The following is a 17,500-nucleotide window of genomic DNA, read 5'->3' as shown; positions in this document are numbered from 1 at the left end:
TATACTTAGTATTATTGTCCAGTCAACTTTTGTTGTCTTTAATTTTAGTTGATATATGTGTGAAACTACTGCATGTATCACAGTATTATATTTTACCTCCCTTATTGAGATATTTTGAGCTATTCTTAGTAAATTATCATATTCTTACCTGTGACTCAGTCTTTACATTTGTTGATTAATTCATCTGTATTGGTTATTGGCTTGAATTGCTTGGAAAATCATTTTACACTGAAATAAATAAAATCAAATAAAGAAGTAACAGAACACCTGAATACTACCTTCCTAAATGAACGCGTTGCCATATACATAGCAATTTTGGTAATTGTCCCTAACGCAGTCTATGAAATTGCTTTATATCAGAAAATTTTGTCCAATGCCATACAGTGTAGATGATTTTTTTATTATTATATATTCTCTACAAGGGCGGTGCTGTAGTATGTACAGTGATGACACATTATTATTCCTTAGAGCAGTGCTGTACAGATACTCACAGATACTCATAGATGATTCTCCGGAAGAGGCCCATTTAAAGGACCTGTGGCTCCGGTATGGTAGCCAGGACGATTCTATTCATCTGTGAAAACGACACAGGCGAAGTCTAAAATAGAATTTCGGAAACCAAACAATATGACGTCATGAAAATGTATGCAAGGTGCAAACCAAGCAATTTTACAAAGGATTACAAAGGCGGAGCATGCCGACAGGAGACCTTTTGGTCCATATCTAGGTCGGATGTGAAAAAAATCATAATACTAATAAATGAATAAATAAAAACTATAATAATGTAAATAACAAATAGAATACACAAATAAATGCATTGGTATAGTTAAATAATAAATAAACAGGTAAATAGTAAATAATAATAAATTGACATATAACTAATAATAAATGAAAATCAAACAGACAAATGATAACAAAACAAAAACAAATAATATAGAATGAATTATAATCATTACAGCATCTTGCTTAGGTGTTTATCTAAATGATTCTTAAAGCTTCGAACTGAACTACATTGCACTACCTGTGCAGGAAGTTTATTCCATTCATTAACTACACGGTTGGCAAAGTTGTTTCTACCTACTTCCAAATTGAATCTATTTCCGGACAGTTTGAGACCATTGTTTCATGTCTGATTCTCATTCAATGTGAAAAATTTGTCACTTATGATGTCAATTCCCTTTAGAATTTTAAAGACCTGTATCAAGTCATCTCTGAGTCTACGCTTTTTTTAGGGAAAACAGATTCATATGTTTTAGTCGATTTTCGTATGATTTATTTTCGATATTTGGAAATAGTTTTGTGGCTCGCCGTTGTACTTTTTCCAGTCTGTCAATGTCTTTAATGAGATTCGGTGACCATACGGATACAGCATATTCCAAATGTGGACGAACTAACGATTTATATAGCTTGTTAATGAGTGATTGTCTTTTGAAATCAAAAGATCGCGCAATCAGTCCTAGAATCTTATTTGCTTTCTCAGAGGCTGAAATACACTGCTTTGATGATTTGAGATCGTTACTGATAATTACGCCGAGATCTTTTTCACTATCCACTTTTGTTAACGAATTCCCAAATAACTTGTAATCGTACTTACTGTTATTTTTACCTATGTGCATTACCTTGCATTTACTTGTGTTAAATTTCATTAGCCACTTTTCAGACCATTGTTGTAATTTATCTAAATCTTCTTGAATATCTAATTGGTTTAAGTGATCATTTGCCATTCCGCACAGATTTGTATCATCAGCAAATTTGGAAACAGTAGATTTTAGTCCATGGTCTATATCATTTATATATACTATGAATAGAAGTGGTCCAAGAACGGAACCCTGAGGAACTCCACTTGTAACATTTTTCCATCTAGAAGTTTTTCCATTTAAAACAACTCTGTTTTCGATCATTCAACCAATTACTAGTCCAACTTAAAAGGCTACCACTTATTCCGTGCAAAGCTAATTTAGTAAGTAGTCTTTCGTGTGGGACGGTATCAAAAGCTTTTGCAAAGTCTAGATATATTAAATCTATATTGTTTCTTTTGTCATAATTCGAGATAACTGTGTTGTAGAAATCGAGTAAGTTAGTCACGCAAGAACGTTTCCGTCTGAAACCATGCTGGCTATCATTTATCAAACGGTTACTTTCTAAATGATGTTCGATAGCATCTCTGATGATAATTTCCATTATTTTTCCTACGATTGAAGTCAAACTTATAGGCCTATAGTTATTTGGTTTCTTTTTGTCATCTTTTTTTAATATGGGAGTAACGTTAGCTAGCTTCCATTCTCCTGGGACAACTCCGGATATGATGGATTTCTTGAAAATAATTTCTAATGGAACAACAATCTCATTTTTTATTTCCTTTAAGATTCTTGGATGCCAACCGTCAGGCCCTGGTGTTTTATTAACTTTGAGTTTATCTATACACCTTTTAATTTTTTCTTTTGTTATATTTACCGTAGTGAGTATACCCTAGACTTTTCACAGGTTTCAGTTTGGAGTTCACTTTGAGGTGTTTCGTTTACGAATACCGAGCTAAAATAATTGTTTAAGATATTACACATTCCTTCATTTGAATATTCAAGTTGACCGTCAGCAGATAATAGTGGACCAATGTGATTCCTAACAACCTTTTTATTTCTAATGTAGCTATAGAATTCTTTGGGATTCTCTTTGGATTTATCAGCAAAGTTCACTTCGTATTGTCGTTTACTTTTCTTTTTTATTGTCTTTTTTAAATCTCTCTGTATTGATACATAATTTTCATAGTCATTAGATGCACCCGAGCATTTATATTTATAATAAGCCTGTCTCTTTTTAGCAATACTTTTTTCAGTTTCTTTGTCGAGCCACTTTGGGCGAGCCTGATTTGGGGGACGTCTGTCCTTAAAAGGAATGTAAGTATGAATCATCTTAGTGAGCGTATTTTGAAATATTCCCCATATCTGGTCTACAGGTCTTTCGCTTAATTTTGCCTCCCAATCTGTAAGCTGAAGCTCCTGACGTAGTTCTATGAACTGAGCTTTACTGAAATCGGGTATTTTAGAAACACAAGTATCTATTCTAAATTTTTTTAGGAGTTTGAATCTAAGTTGTGATCGCTATTTGCAACAGTTTCACCGACTTCTACATCAGTTACCATGCTTTCGCGGCTAGTGATCAATAGATCGAGTAGGTTTCCATACCTTGTGGGCTCTTTTACATGCTGAATTAAGTAATTGTCACCAAGAAAATCAATCAAGCGACTACCTATATGGCCATGTTCAAGGTTCACCCAATCAATGTCAGTAAAATTTAAATCACCCAATATCAATAAATCCCGGTTGCAGAAGCTAGACAGTTATTGAAATAACAGTTTGTCGTCTGCTAATGATAATGTCTTTGGCCTACATATTACACCTACATTCATTTTTTGTCCATTTGTTTGGGTTAACTCAACCCACAAACTATCATATGCATCCTGTTTCACTTTCTCTAAAACACAAGCATGAACATTGTTTTTAACGTGCAACAGAACACCCCCATCTTTCTTGTGGTTTCTATCCTGATGAAAGTGTTTAAATCCCGCAATATTAAATTCAGCTTCGAACTCTGTACCATTTAACCATGTCTCGGGTTATTCCTATCATATCGATATTTTCGAGTCACGAAGCTGAAACAAAATGAGTACGCGAGGCAATATATATATATATATATATATACATATACATATATATATATATATATATATATATATATATATATATATATGCACAAATTTCACAAGTCACACGTGAATCACAAAAATGCAGAGTCCACTGGGAAAAGGAAAAGCACGGAGTCCGTGTGTTTTTCCTTTTCCCAGTGGACTCTGCATATATATATATATATATATATATATATATATATATATATATATATATATATATATATATATATGTGTGTGTGTGTGTGTGTGTGTGTGTGTGTGTGTGTGTGTGTGTGTGTGTGTGTGTGTGTGTGTGTGTGTGTGTGTGTGTGTGTGTGTGTGTGTGTAATATATATATATATATATATATATATATATATATATATATATATATATATATATATATATATATATATATATATATTTGCGAGAGAGAGTGAACTAACCATTTCTTATTTGGACATTTGACCCTAATGATAGTGATCAAATTTCCATTTGAATTCAAAATCGTGCCCCATCATAATGAACAAAGAAATCAAGATAAGCGAATCGATGGCGATATGACGTCATGTCGGCTGGTTGGGAACATCTGTCCCACTCGAGCTCGCCACGTCACAGGAAGTATAGGTTCGCTGTGGAGTTTGTAAATATCACTTGGTGGAGAAAACACGTTCTCCCTTGTCCTTGAGTGGCAGGTGTACAGAGATTGCAGTTGTATTAGGAGGACAGATGTGCACGAGTAGATATCCGGCGTGGGATGTGAAACAGGTATGTGAGCAAAGCAGTTAACATGTAACTTTTGTAATTCAGATGTTCTTATTTTGCAGTTACTTTTAAACTTTAGCCGATTTAGAAATATATGTATATTTGCCAACATAATACATGTAAGAAATGCAAAAATATTCATATTTGATTTGAGTAGTAACATATGTGTGCGCGTGTGTGTATGTGTGTTTGTATACTTGTATATCCCTGGATGTGCGTACACATGTACAAACACACAATTTCCCATTTTTTCCCTCGTAACACGCGTTTTCTTTGCATCACAACAAAGAACCTGTGGTATGACTCCAAGGAAATAATAACAACCCTTACCTTTAGTCGCAAAGGAGTTATATGTGGAAACGATGAGGGTTATGAGATACTATTGATGGTGAGGAACTGGGTTCATAAGCGAGGAGGGAATGAGGACAGACATAAATTGTAGGGGAAGGAGGGGAGGGAGAGGGGGATGGCCGGACTTGAAACGGATGTTTGATAAAAGTATGCTGGCCGATATGTGTAGGGGCTTGTGTGTGTGTTCGTGTGTGACTCTCCACGGCTTCCGATCACGTACTTGATCCGTGATCGACAGCCATTACCCTCTCGGACGAGAATTCTTAGCTTCGTATTGTCCGACCTATGGGTAATGCTGTGATTTTACACACACGCACCCACCCTACCCAGAGATCGGCTAATAAGGAGCTCTGAGCTCACTGCCGAAGGGTGGTGTCTGGCTGCCTCGACAGAGACTGCAGCAGATCCGAGGTGAATACACACACACACACACATACACACACACACACACACACACACACACACACATACACACACACACACACACACACACACACACACACACACAGAAAATAGCTGTCGATCACGAGTCCAACACGTGATTCAAAACCATGGTGAATCACACACACACACACACACACACACACACACACACACACACACACACACACACACACACACACACACACACACACATTCACAGGAAATAGCTGTCGATCACGAGTCCAACATGTGATTCAAAACCATGGTCAATCACACATACACATACACACACACACACACACACACACACACACACACACACACACACACACACACACACACACACACACACACATTCATAGGAAATAGCTGTCGATCACAAGTCCAACACGTGATTCAAAACCATGGTGAATCACACACACACACACACACACACACACACACACACACACACACACACACACACACACACACACACACACACACACACACACACACACACGGACCGCACACCACTCAACTTCTTGTTTAAGGAAAACAGTAACAGCTCGTAGTATTAGTAATAGCATTCTATATACATTCGGTGACTATAGTCAACCATACTATTTTCACCGGCCAACTGTTTTTAGCAAGTAAAATAGGAGACGCAGCATTTATGTTAGGTTAAAATTATATCAAACTGGGTTGAGTTTTCTGGGGTTAAATTAGATCAGTATAGGTTTTACTAAAAATCTAAAACATTTGCATTAATTCGGAAGGGAACAGTAATTGGCGGGAAAACATGGCGTGTTTACTTTATTTTCGAAGTAAAATTTTAAACAGATTTGGAATGTAGAAATATTGGAACCTCTTCGATATTTTCATGAGTTTTATTTGTGCATCTCACTCCTGTTGAGCCTGAAACGGCTGACTTAAAGATAGACTTGAGTTAACTGTTTAGATAACATATATTTCTAACGCAATCTGTAAATATATCATGTGACAATCTTTTGAACCCAATTACCACAACACTTAGATTCATAAGTGAATATTGAATATGGATGGTCTCCTTGAGGCCATGATACTTATACATACAGAAGTACATACATATATACATACATACATACATAAAATCATACATACACCGAGCAAACAAGAAAAATGAATGACCGAGACAAGTTAAAACGGAAAACATAAACAACTCCACACACACACCACAGTGTACATATAAAAATGTGGAAGAAAATAAATGTACATGAACATAGCCTATACAAGAAAAATACATAATATATATATATATATATATATATATATATATATATATATATAGGCAAAAGAATAAAAAACACACATAAAGATACATCAGAACTGACGCCAGTGAAAATTTGAGTCAAAAGATAACAATTGCTGGACGTTCGGGACATTACACTTAAGAGCTAGACAATAGTTACACATTATACCTAAGAAATGGACACAAAAAAAATTAACATTTCAAGGAATACATCATAAAAATTGCATAAGAAATGGATACAAAAATGGTAAACAATACAAAGAATACGATTCAAGACACCATGGCTAACATCATAAGCAATGCACAAATACAGATATTAAGGTATAGGACCCCTTGAACGGAGATTATAATTGTGAGGTGGTAGATACAGAAGACATAGTTTGTATTGTGGGCCTTGCGAAAGGCCGGGTAAATGCAGGGATAGGCATCATGAGCAAGGGACAGAACAACAGGGACTAGAGACTCAGGGATCACTAACTGTGCCATATCCTACTCAAACACTTCCACATTACGAATAAGAACATTGTCCTGTAGAGAAAATTGGGACATGGGTACAGGTAAATCTGGTAAGGTGGTAACATCATCAGGTTCCAAAGCATAAATGACAACAGACTAAACAGGGTCCTCACGCTGAGCTTTGGCCAGATCCTTCTGGGAGAATTTATCAATCACTGTAACTGCAGCTACAGATATATTACGTGAAAGTGCATCAGCAACATTGTTTGCACGTCCTGGAATATGCTTAAGAGTCGGGTTAACTTCTTTAATTGTAAGGAACCATCTGGCTATGCGGTCTGAAATATTTTTGCCCTTGAAAAGCTGTGTGACAGCAGTGTGGTCAGTGTAGGCTGTAACAGGATATCCAAAAATGATATCTCGAAAATGCTTTTAAGCCCATACCACTGCCAGTGCCTCTCAGTGTGTAACAGAGTAACGAGACTCAGGCTTGTTAAGAATGCGGCTAGCATATGCAATAACATGGGGTTTCCATCCATCTACTTGTTGCATAAATACAGCCCCAATACCTGTACCAGAAGCATCTGTAAAGTAGTAAAGGGAAGATTATAATCAGGGAATGTCAACATAGACCCCTAAGTAAGGACATGCTTCATTGAATCAAAACTCTCCTGATGAACATCACGCCACTGAAAGGAAGTGTCCTTCTTGAGAAGACGAGTAAGGGGAGATGCAATTGAAGCAAAATTCTTAATAAATGCACGATAGTATCCTGCCAGTCCAAGGAAGGAATTTGCACGTTCAGCTGACCTAGGTGTAGGGAAGTCCCTAATTGCTTTGACTTTATCATCTGTGGTGTGAATACCATGTTTGTCTACAACATGACCTAGGAATTGGAAACTTAAGAAAAGAACACTTGGGCAAATTGAGTTTCAATCCAGCATCAGCAAACATTGCAAGGCCATGGATAACTTATAGAAGGGTCTTTCCACATCCTTGAAGACTAAGATCAAGTCATCCAGGTAAACAAAAAGTCCGTTCCCTACTAGGTCATGAAAAATTGAGTTAATCAAGCGCTGGCAAGTCAAGGGAGCATTCCGTAACCTCATGGGGGCAACGAAGCCATTCATAATGCCCTGTTGGAGTCGAGAAGGCCGTGATCTTACAAGGGAATCTGCCAAAAAGCCTGTTTTTAAGTCTAAGGTGGTGAACACAGTATTACCTGTTCCAATGGACTGGAGAAGATTACTTAACATAGGCATAGGGTAATGGTCTGGAATAGTGACCTCAATAACTCGCCTATAATCAATAACAGGACGAAAAGATCCATCTTTCTTATGCACCAGGAGGAACGGCGAGTTCCACTCTGAGTGAGACTCTTGTACAACGCCTTCGCGTAACAAGTCGTCAATCAAGGACTGGACCAAGCCGACGAGAATGAGGCAACCTGTAGGAGGAAACGTAAACAGGCCGAACACCTTGCTGAAGATCAATGCTATGAACAACACGACCCGTGACTCCTAATGGATCACCAGGTAAAGCCAAAGCTTAACAGTGGTTTACTAACAGTTCAGTGAGACGGGGAATCTCGTCAGGAAAATCAATCTCACCTACATACGTTGCATACTTAGAAGCCAAGTGAGCAGTGACACATGCTTGAGGAGACTAGCACAGAAGCTGCTATGATAGGAGGCGAATCCTGGACAGTGTCAACGCCATCTACTTCAAACGAACCTAAGTGACTACCAGAAGAGAGGGTGATAGGAACACCAGTGACGTTGGTTATCATAGCTGTGGTAACTTGATCCTCACAAATAGCGGAGATAGTTCCTTACAATGCTAGACGACGAACACGAACAAAGTCAGGCTGAGATAAAACGCCAGACCCAATCGGAGCACCTGGAATGCTCACCGGGACTCGAACTGAACTTGAAGTTCCAATATAATGCTTGCCTATAACAACAGCAGCACAGAAAAGAATAGGAGAGTCAAAACGATTTGATCCTTTGAAGACAACTGTATGGTCTGATCATGCACAGAAGGGGAGCTACATATGAAAACTGGCCTACCTGTTGCAGGAATAACAGAATTATGAAAAATCACTACACGGCGCCTAAGAGGTATATCTATGTCACGAGCTGTAAGAGCAGCAATGCCGAAGAGGCAATCACATATAAGAGCAATTCCAGAAACAACAACAAAAGTAACATGGAAAACGTTTGCATGCGAGGAAAACCTTAAGGGAAAGCGAACAGACCCGATAATAGGTAATGGAGAACCTTGTACAGAATGCAAGTTATTACAAAAAGGAAATGAAGGGAGACTGTGCAAATCCCTGAAAGCATAATAAGCTATTCTACCTACAAGAGTACATTCTGCACCAGTATCTACTGTGACTGAGATAGGTGTGTTCTCCGTAAGAAATTGGAAGTTGAGTAATTGAGAAGACTCAGAAGCCACCAAATGGATGATCTGAGGTGGCTATTATTGATAAATCCCTTAGTTTGTGATATGAGCGCTGGTGAAAAGGGGACTGATTTTGCATAAATTGATGAGAGTTTCAGAATATTTGAACACTGATCAGTCGAATGGTTACATTGACCATGTATATGACAGTAGCTAAGTATATCTTGAGCCAGTACTCTAGAGAGGTCATGTGTCGCGTTAGAAGAGGCATCAGAAAAATTCCCACGGACACGGGGCTGCACTGACTTGTGCTCGTGACGCTTACGGCGAAAGCAAAAAGCTCCTGAGTGACCTGATTTGTTACAATAGGTACATGCAAGTACAGGAGGTGTAAATGTAGACGAAGTAGAGCTTTGAGTAGGTACTAATGACTGAAGGGGCGGAGGATGAGAACTATAGGAACATTGGTATGTTGTTGTACACTGCTAATACAAAAAGAACCAGAAGGCACTTCTTTTACTTTACTTTAAAGCCGTGCTGCACAAGACAATAAGGACTTATCCATCTTATAGCTGAGAGAAGATCCAAAATAATAACATCCATATCTATCAAATCTGAATAAAACAATGGTTCGAAGGCATCGAAAGCGATCATGCTGGCCTGGGCCTGAGCACGCATACAGTTAAGAGTGCCCAATCGGGATGCAAGGACATCAGCTAACTTAAAACACCATTGAAAATTATCGTCTACAGGGGTATCAGAAAAAAATGAGGAAATTAGCTCTAAAAGTATTATAATTATAGTTCAATGTTTTGAGGTCAAGACATGAGACTGACATCATTTCACCAACCAATGAGTTAGGCACAAGTTGAGATCTCACGAATAATATTTTCTCAGACCCAGTAGTCACATTAGTATTGACTATACTATCTTCGCACTGGCGAATAAAATCTGCAGCCTTATACTGGAGATCCTGACCCAAAAACTTAACTATGGAAGGATCCTGATGCAAAAGGGTAAATGTATGAGCCATCGTCTGAGATGAAGGTTGGGAACTAATAAATGAAGACAATTTGGGCTTAGGCATATTCAAAGGAGAGCAAGGTAACTGTAACCCACTACTTAATAGCATTAAAACAGAAATAAGAAATTCTTAACACATGCATTAATTACTGCGACCGCTTAGAAAAACACATGCCTCAGTAAGGAAAACTTGGACCAGTGACGAAAATTTCTCTTGCCCGTAAAAATTGTAAACAATAACACCAAATTTCTATGACTCACAACAAAGGAAAACGGCACCGCAAGGTGTAACCATTAAAAAACAAAGGAAAGCAAAAGGACCGAACTGTGACGTAACAAATATGGCCACCTATGGCATAAGCAACATGACGTAAACAAATCGTAGCCTGGCCAGAGAAACGAACTATAGTTCAATTATCATAATAATACTATTTAACATGTATGCATAACTAACAAAAATATACACAAGATTGAACATAGTGAACAATATAGTCACTGTGAAAAGGCAGTGTACTGAAACCGGCAACACGTGGGTGATCTGCGTAGACGTAATCTGCTCATTAATCCTCTCCCATCCAGGCCTCCAGATGAATCACTACACACAGTAATAGTAGTCAAACGTCTGATTAATATAGATGACGAAGATATCCAAAAATCCAGGCAGGATGCCAAGCCGGAGACCACATGGGATGAAGAAAAAATCACATGGCACCCACCAAGAATACACTATTCATACATAATACCCATAGCCACTGTTATTAATTGCTCATATATAAATTCCAAAGTCACTGTTATTAGCTACCTAGCTCAAAAAATAAATAAAGGAATGAAGAAAGAAGAAGAAGAAGAAGAAACACGCGAGTTATTAAGCTGGCCAGCCAAAGTTCACTGAAGTTCTTATCACTCGAGAATTGCCTACCGTATAAAATCGTTCAAAATAAGCAAACTGACTTTACCGCGTGCCACCACAATGTACTGGGGTGGCAAATAAAAGTCTTACTACACGTACGAGGCAAAGTACAAACTGGGCGCCTGCCGTGGCTTCGCGGGAAACACATAGTTCGCTTGGGTCTCCTTACCAAAGGTACACGGATTGTAATAGATTAATACACTTTAGTAAAGTTAATGTCCAACAAAAATCTATAATAAATATGTAATGGGAAAACACAAACATAATTGAAGAATTCGCAACTAAAATACACAAGAACTATACGATGCATATATACATCCACACACACATATACGATGCATATATACATCCACACACACATACATCCATTCATACATAGACACATATGCATATATAGGTACATCCATAATACATCCACCCACCCACCCATACATACATATATACTGTACATGCATACATACATACATGCATAAATACATGTATACATAAATACATGTATACATACATGTATACATACATGCATACATACGTACATAAATGCACACATGTATGCATACATGCATATACACATCCACAAATACATACATACATACATACAAACATACATACATACATATTGCAAATAAATCACTTGAACACGTGATCAGAAATATGCTGGTAACCACTTAAGAAAGAGAAACACAGAAATCCCAAGCGCTTTCGTGTAATTCACATCCTCAGGGGAGAATACAGACAAAAGTACAATACAAAGACAATATAAACGGAAAAGTGTAAACCTAGGAGAGGTAACAAGGCTCCATACGGAAAAATTAGGAGAGGTCACAAGGCACCACACGGAAAAATTAGGAGAGCCAAGAAAACTTTTTATAGGACTCAACCTACGGTGAAAGTCCTCATTTACTCAAAACATGGAACGTTAATGTAGTCTTTAACAATTCACGCACATTCAAGAAATTGATTATTAAGAATTCTCCAAAAAATTCATGTGGTTGCATATACAAGGTTCCGTGTAAAGATTATGGGAATTTTTATAGAGGGCAAACAGGTGATCTCTCAACTAGAATAAAGCAACATAAATATAGTGTCAGAACAGGACAAGACTCTAATGCTTTATTTGAGCACATGAGGGATTATAATCATTGTATAGACTGGACTAAGGCATCTTCAGTTTTATCATGTAATCCTATTGTTAACAGGAACATTATTGAAAGTAGCCTTATCAAACAAATTGAGTCAGTCAATTTGAACATAAGTAATGGTATGTATAAATTAGATAACTACATAATTGAGAACATTTGTAAACAATTCGGTATAGGGGATTTTGGTAGTCCCAAGAGAGGACAAATTACGTGTGGTTCCGTGTAGAGCCTTGTGACCTCTCCTAATTTTTCCGTGTGGTGCCTTGTGACTTCTCCTAATTTTTCCGTACGGAGCCTTGTTACCAATTACCAAGTACGAACTGATAGAAACATATTACCTGTCTAACGTCACACCACATAATCCGTCAGATAGACACGACACTGCCGTGTCATGATAAAAAAAAAAAACTTTCATAAAGTACTTGATTTCATAAACAAAGCAGTTGATGACTAAGTCTAAGTAAATAGAATATCTAATCATGTTATCTCCTTTTTTATCGGAACCCACTGATATTCTTTCCACCTTGGCGAGATTTACGTTTTAGTTCTCAAGAGAAGTTGATGATGAAATAAAGTTTTTAGAAAATATATAAATATTATAATTAATGAAAAGGATAGGCTTTTTATAGTGTTTGGAAATTACCATATTTTCATTCATAAATTATGCATTAGCTCATACCGTGGCTAATGATCGAAAATATTACTTCTTTAGTACCAAATTTGCAATTTTGTCATGGGTACTGGTAAGTTATCACTTCCACCTGATATTGATTATTTATATGAACGAGGAGTAGTGGAAGTGTGAGGAAGGGAGGAGTGAATAAACGCCGAGTGGTGGCGGTTGAGGCTAGTAAGCATAACGGCTCCTATCGAACGACATTCAGTGGTAGTACTTCAGTTGGTGCAGTGCATGAGGCAAGAACTTGAAATAAGTCAAGACCAGTGATTTTTCTAAAAGTGACTTGAAAGCTATTAGAATGTAGTAAGTTTGTTCTGAATTTTGTAGGTAATACAGTCCACCGTTTGTATAATACAGTGTAGTTAGATTCAAGCGTAATATATGGTAATGTCCCGAGTACAAGTGAACTTCGTGTAAAATGTGTATTTTCTATGAATTTTGATGTCCTGAAAAAAGAAAGGCTCTGTGAACTCCAAGTTTCTATAGATATGATTATACTATTCACTTTAGAATAACTTTATAGTAAATGACATACGTGCATTACCAACATTTCATGTCTAACAAGTGTTATTTCTCAAACATCGCGTTTCCAAACGTTGTGATGTAGTTAGCCGTTGACAACAGTGTTACATTACCACTTACTACAAAGTGCATTTGGGAAAAAATGTTCTTTGTTCATGTATATTGATATTAAAAAAAGTGTTTCAACACATGCTATGACTATGTTGAAAAAAATTAATGTCGCGGTAATAGAAATATAGTTTCGTCACCAGATGAAAACTACCAGAAAGTTGTTATTGAACCTAATTTCTTAAATATACCAGTGATAGTGTTTTGTATCAGTGTGTAATACCATACATATCTTGTACATTTTTTATCCAATGGTGCATTTCATAATCCTAGGAAATGCTGTGTATTACGACTGGTCAATACGTATTTTTATTTTTTTATCCATTGTCCCATTTCAATAAGTCATTCTTATCTAAAGTTTCCATTCCCTTCATAATTCTATAAATAGTAAGTTTCCTCTTTCCCTTCTTTGTTCTTTGTTGGACAGTCTTTGTTCATATGTTATTTTGGAAAGAGTTAGTGCCAGTTTTGTTGTTGCTCTTTGTATTCTTTCTAACTTTTTTATATTCTTTTTGGTACTGGGTGTCCATAGTGTTGCTGCGTACTCGAGTTTTGGTCTTATTATTGTAGTTAAAATGTTTATTATTTCCTCGTCCAAATAGGCAAATGCCACTTTAATTGACCTCGTGTGTGTGTGCGTGCGTGTATTCACCTCGGATCTGCTGCAGCCTCTTTTCGAGACAGCCAGACACCACCCTACGGCAGTGAGCTCAGAGCTCATTATTAGCAGATCTCTGGGTAGGTCTGAGACCACTCACACTCCACACACCAGGAATGCAAGGTCACAACTCCTTGACTAACGTCCCGTACCTACTCGCTGCTAGGTGAACAGGGGCTACACGTGAAAGGAGACAAACCCAATTTGTCTCCGCCCGGCCGGGGAATCGAACCCCGGTTCTCCGGCTTGTGAGGCCAGTGCCTTACCAATCCGCCACCGGGCGTGTGTGTGTGTGTGTGTGTGTGTGTGTGTGTGTGTGTGTGTGTGTGTGTGTGTGTGTGTGTGTGTGTGTGTGTGTGTGTGTGTGTGTGTGTGTGTGTGTGTGTGTGTGTGTGTGTGTGTGTGTGTGTGTGTGTGTGTGTGTGTGTGTGTGTGTGTGTGTGTGTGTGTGTGTGTGTGAAATTTATGGTACGTATATTTGAAACGTTCCATAGTGACGTTACTTTTAAACTTGGAATTGTGATGTGCTGGGGTCGAGGGATACAAGTGGTGTTGAAACAATGACTGCTGTCGACACACCGGAAGCGGATGTTTTGTGGCCCTATCAAACGATCTCACGTTGTTTTCGGATGATGCACTTGTCCCAGAGGGCAAAACCCGGACAAGTACAGGTCGGTTCACGTCGGAAGGACGATATGACGTCATAAGAAAGCGCGCAAGAACCCGCCAGGTACTCTAGAATCCTTTTGGCGTTGTATCGGTATTTTTTGCAAGGTGAACTAAGCTTTTCTTGTTTAGACCTTGCAAGTGACAAGTGTTAAGGTGGGTCGTGCCTTTGTGTTGGATGCAATAATATCATTAGGAGGGGATGAGGGAATTAGGGAAAGGGGCTGAACGATAATGGAAATATATGAAATACATATTATTCGTCGTCGTTGTCGTTGCTTCCCAAGCATCGTGTGGCTCGCTTCAGTTTCTCGTGCTCTTATCAGACCGTCATTTGCGTCACTATCAGCAAGATAGCCGCACCCTTCTTTGCTCTCTCGGACACAGGTCGATGCTCACTCTCTCTCTTTCTCCTTTGTCAAATATACACCGGGTGGTACTTTTCCTGTTTTATTTATGCTGCCGCCAAGGGATTTTATTCATTGTGACATTCGACTGAAAAGTTCAATGCTGAATTCGCTTAACTCTTCCGTACTGTCATCTTGCCCTTCTCCTATCATCCTATGCGCCGGAATGTGTTTAATATTTTGTCGTCGGTCTTCACATATAATTTCGGTTTCTAAGTGCTAGAACATCAGTGTAGGATTGATTTTCGACTTCGAGTCTACATTTTAAGTGCATACTGATACTCTACTTGATGGTGAATGACATGGCCATTAAAGTCACCCTTTCAGAGGTGAAATAAGACATTTTCCATAGCCGCCCTTATTAGGACACGTTCATTTTGAATTTTATTAAAGTAAAAATACAACTCGTACAGATAATGTAAATGTATGCCTATGCGGCCAATTTGCGGGCAACCATTGACTCGCGTGCCAAATGTGGCACGTCAAGGACTATAGATCCGGCACGCCAATCCCGGAATATCTGAAAACAATGAAATGGATAAACCGTATTTTTTATCGCTGAGTTTTGTATTTTAACAAGAATATTTCATAAGTATATATATATATATATAATATAATATATATATATATAATATATATATATATAATATAATATATATATATATATATATATATATATATATATATATATATATATATAATATAATATATATATATATAATATAATATATATATAATCTAATATATATACATATATAATATAATATAATATATATAATATAATATATATATATAATATAATATATATATATATAATATATATATATATATATATATATATATATATATATATATATATATATATGATGTAAGCGGAATAGGAAACACAGGAGTCTTAGTCTTGAGTTTATTCCTGACTAGTTTCGCAGGTATGCTTTTTCAAAGCATATCTGCGAAACTAGTCAGGAATAAACTCAAGACTAAGACTCCTGTGTTTCCTATTCCGCTTACATCAACCTGTCAGAATGTCTCAACATATATATATATATATATATATATATATATATATATAAATATACATATATATATGTATATATATGTATGTATGTATTATTCAACCACAAACAACTTTTAATTCCATGCCATCGCAATCGAGACTGAAGAATCGCTCGATGGAGACATTTTGTTGGAAATTGAAACGTGGACGAGCCGAGGATTCGAACCCAGCTAACCCGTAACAAAGTTACAGTGACTTAAACCAATGCGCTATCAAGAGAGATGATAGCGCATTGGTTTAAGTCACTGTAACTTTGTTACGGGTTAGCTGGGTTCGAATCCTCGGCTCGTCCACGTTTCAATTTCCAACAAAATGTCTCCATCGAGCGATTCTTCAGTCTCGATTGCGATGGCATGGAATTAAAAGTTGTTTGTGGTTGAATAATATCAATTGATCGCTGGGAATCATTCAGTGTAGATGTATAGATATGTATATATAAAAAATTACCACTTAAACCAATTAGATGTTTAAAAAAATTAGATAAACTACAGCAATGGTTTGAAAAATGGCCAACGAAATTTAACACAGGTAAATGCAAGGTTATGTACGTGGGTAAAAATAACAATAAATGCGGTTACAAGTTGTTTGGAAATTCGCTAACAAAAGTGGATAGTGTAACTATCTTAAATAATTTAAACAGTGTATTAATGCCTCTGAGAAAGCAAATAAGATTCTAGAACTGATTACGCTATCTTTTGACTTCAAAAGTCAATCCCTCATTAACAAGCTATACAAATCGTTCGTCCACATTTGGAATATGCTGTTTCCGTATGGTCACTGAATCTCATTAAAGACATTGACAGATTGGAAAAAGTGCAACGGCGAGCCACAAAACTGATTCCAAATATAAAAAATAAATCCTATGAAAATCGACTAAAACATATGAATCTATTGCCCCTTAAAAAACGTAGACTCAGAGGTGACTTGATACAGGTCATAAGATTCTAAAGGAATTGACAACATCAAAAGTGACAGAATTTTCACACTGAATGAGAA

General features: G+C 37.2%; 1 protein-coding gene across 6 annotated transcripts in view; it reads left to right on the top strand.

Moving 5' to 3' along the window:
- Window positions 1–4,412: 4,412 nt before the first annotated feature.
- The window catches only part of LOC143029767 (rhomboid-related protein 2-like), a 49,589-nt gene continuing 36,501 nt past the window's right edge, over window positions 4,413–17,500 (top strand). For 2 of the 6 annotated variants that reach the window (XM_076192683.1, XM_076192688.1), the window contains exon 1: window positions 13,233–13,389. The gene's annotated coding sequence lies outside the window, so the exon portion shown is untranslated. Of the gene's footprint in view, window positions 4,433–13,220; window positions 13,414–17,500 lie in introns of those variants that run through there. The other 4 variants (XM_076192687.1, XM_076192686.1, XM_076192685.1 and 1 more) reach the window with 4 other exon arrangements.

The sequence above is a fragment of the Oratosquilla oratoria genome, chromosome 11, assembly GCF_046742065.1.
Source record: "Oratosquilla oratoria isolate Oo_2021 chromosome 11, ASM4674206v1, whole genome shotgun sequence".
Classification (NCBI taxonomy): domain Eukaryota; kingdom Metazoa; phylum Arthropoda; class Malacostraca; order Stomatopoda; family Squillidae; genus Oratosquilla; species Oratosquilla oratoria.
This window is presented reverse-complemented; position numbering and strand designations above follow the sequence as displayed.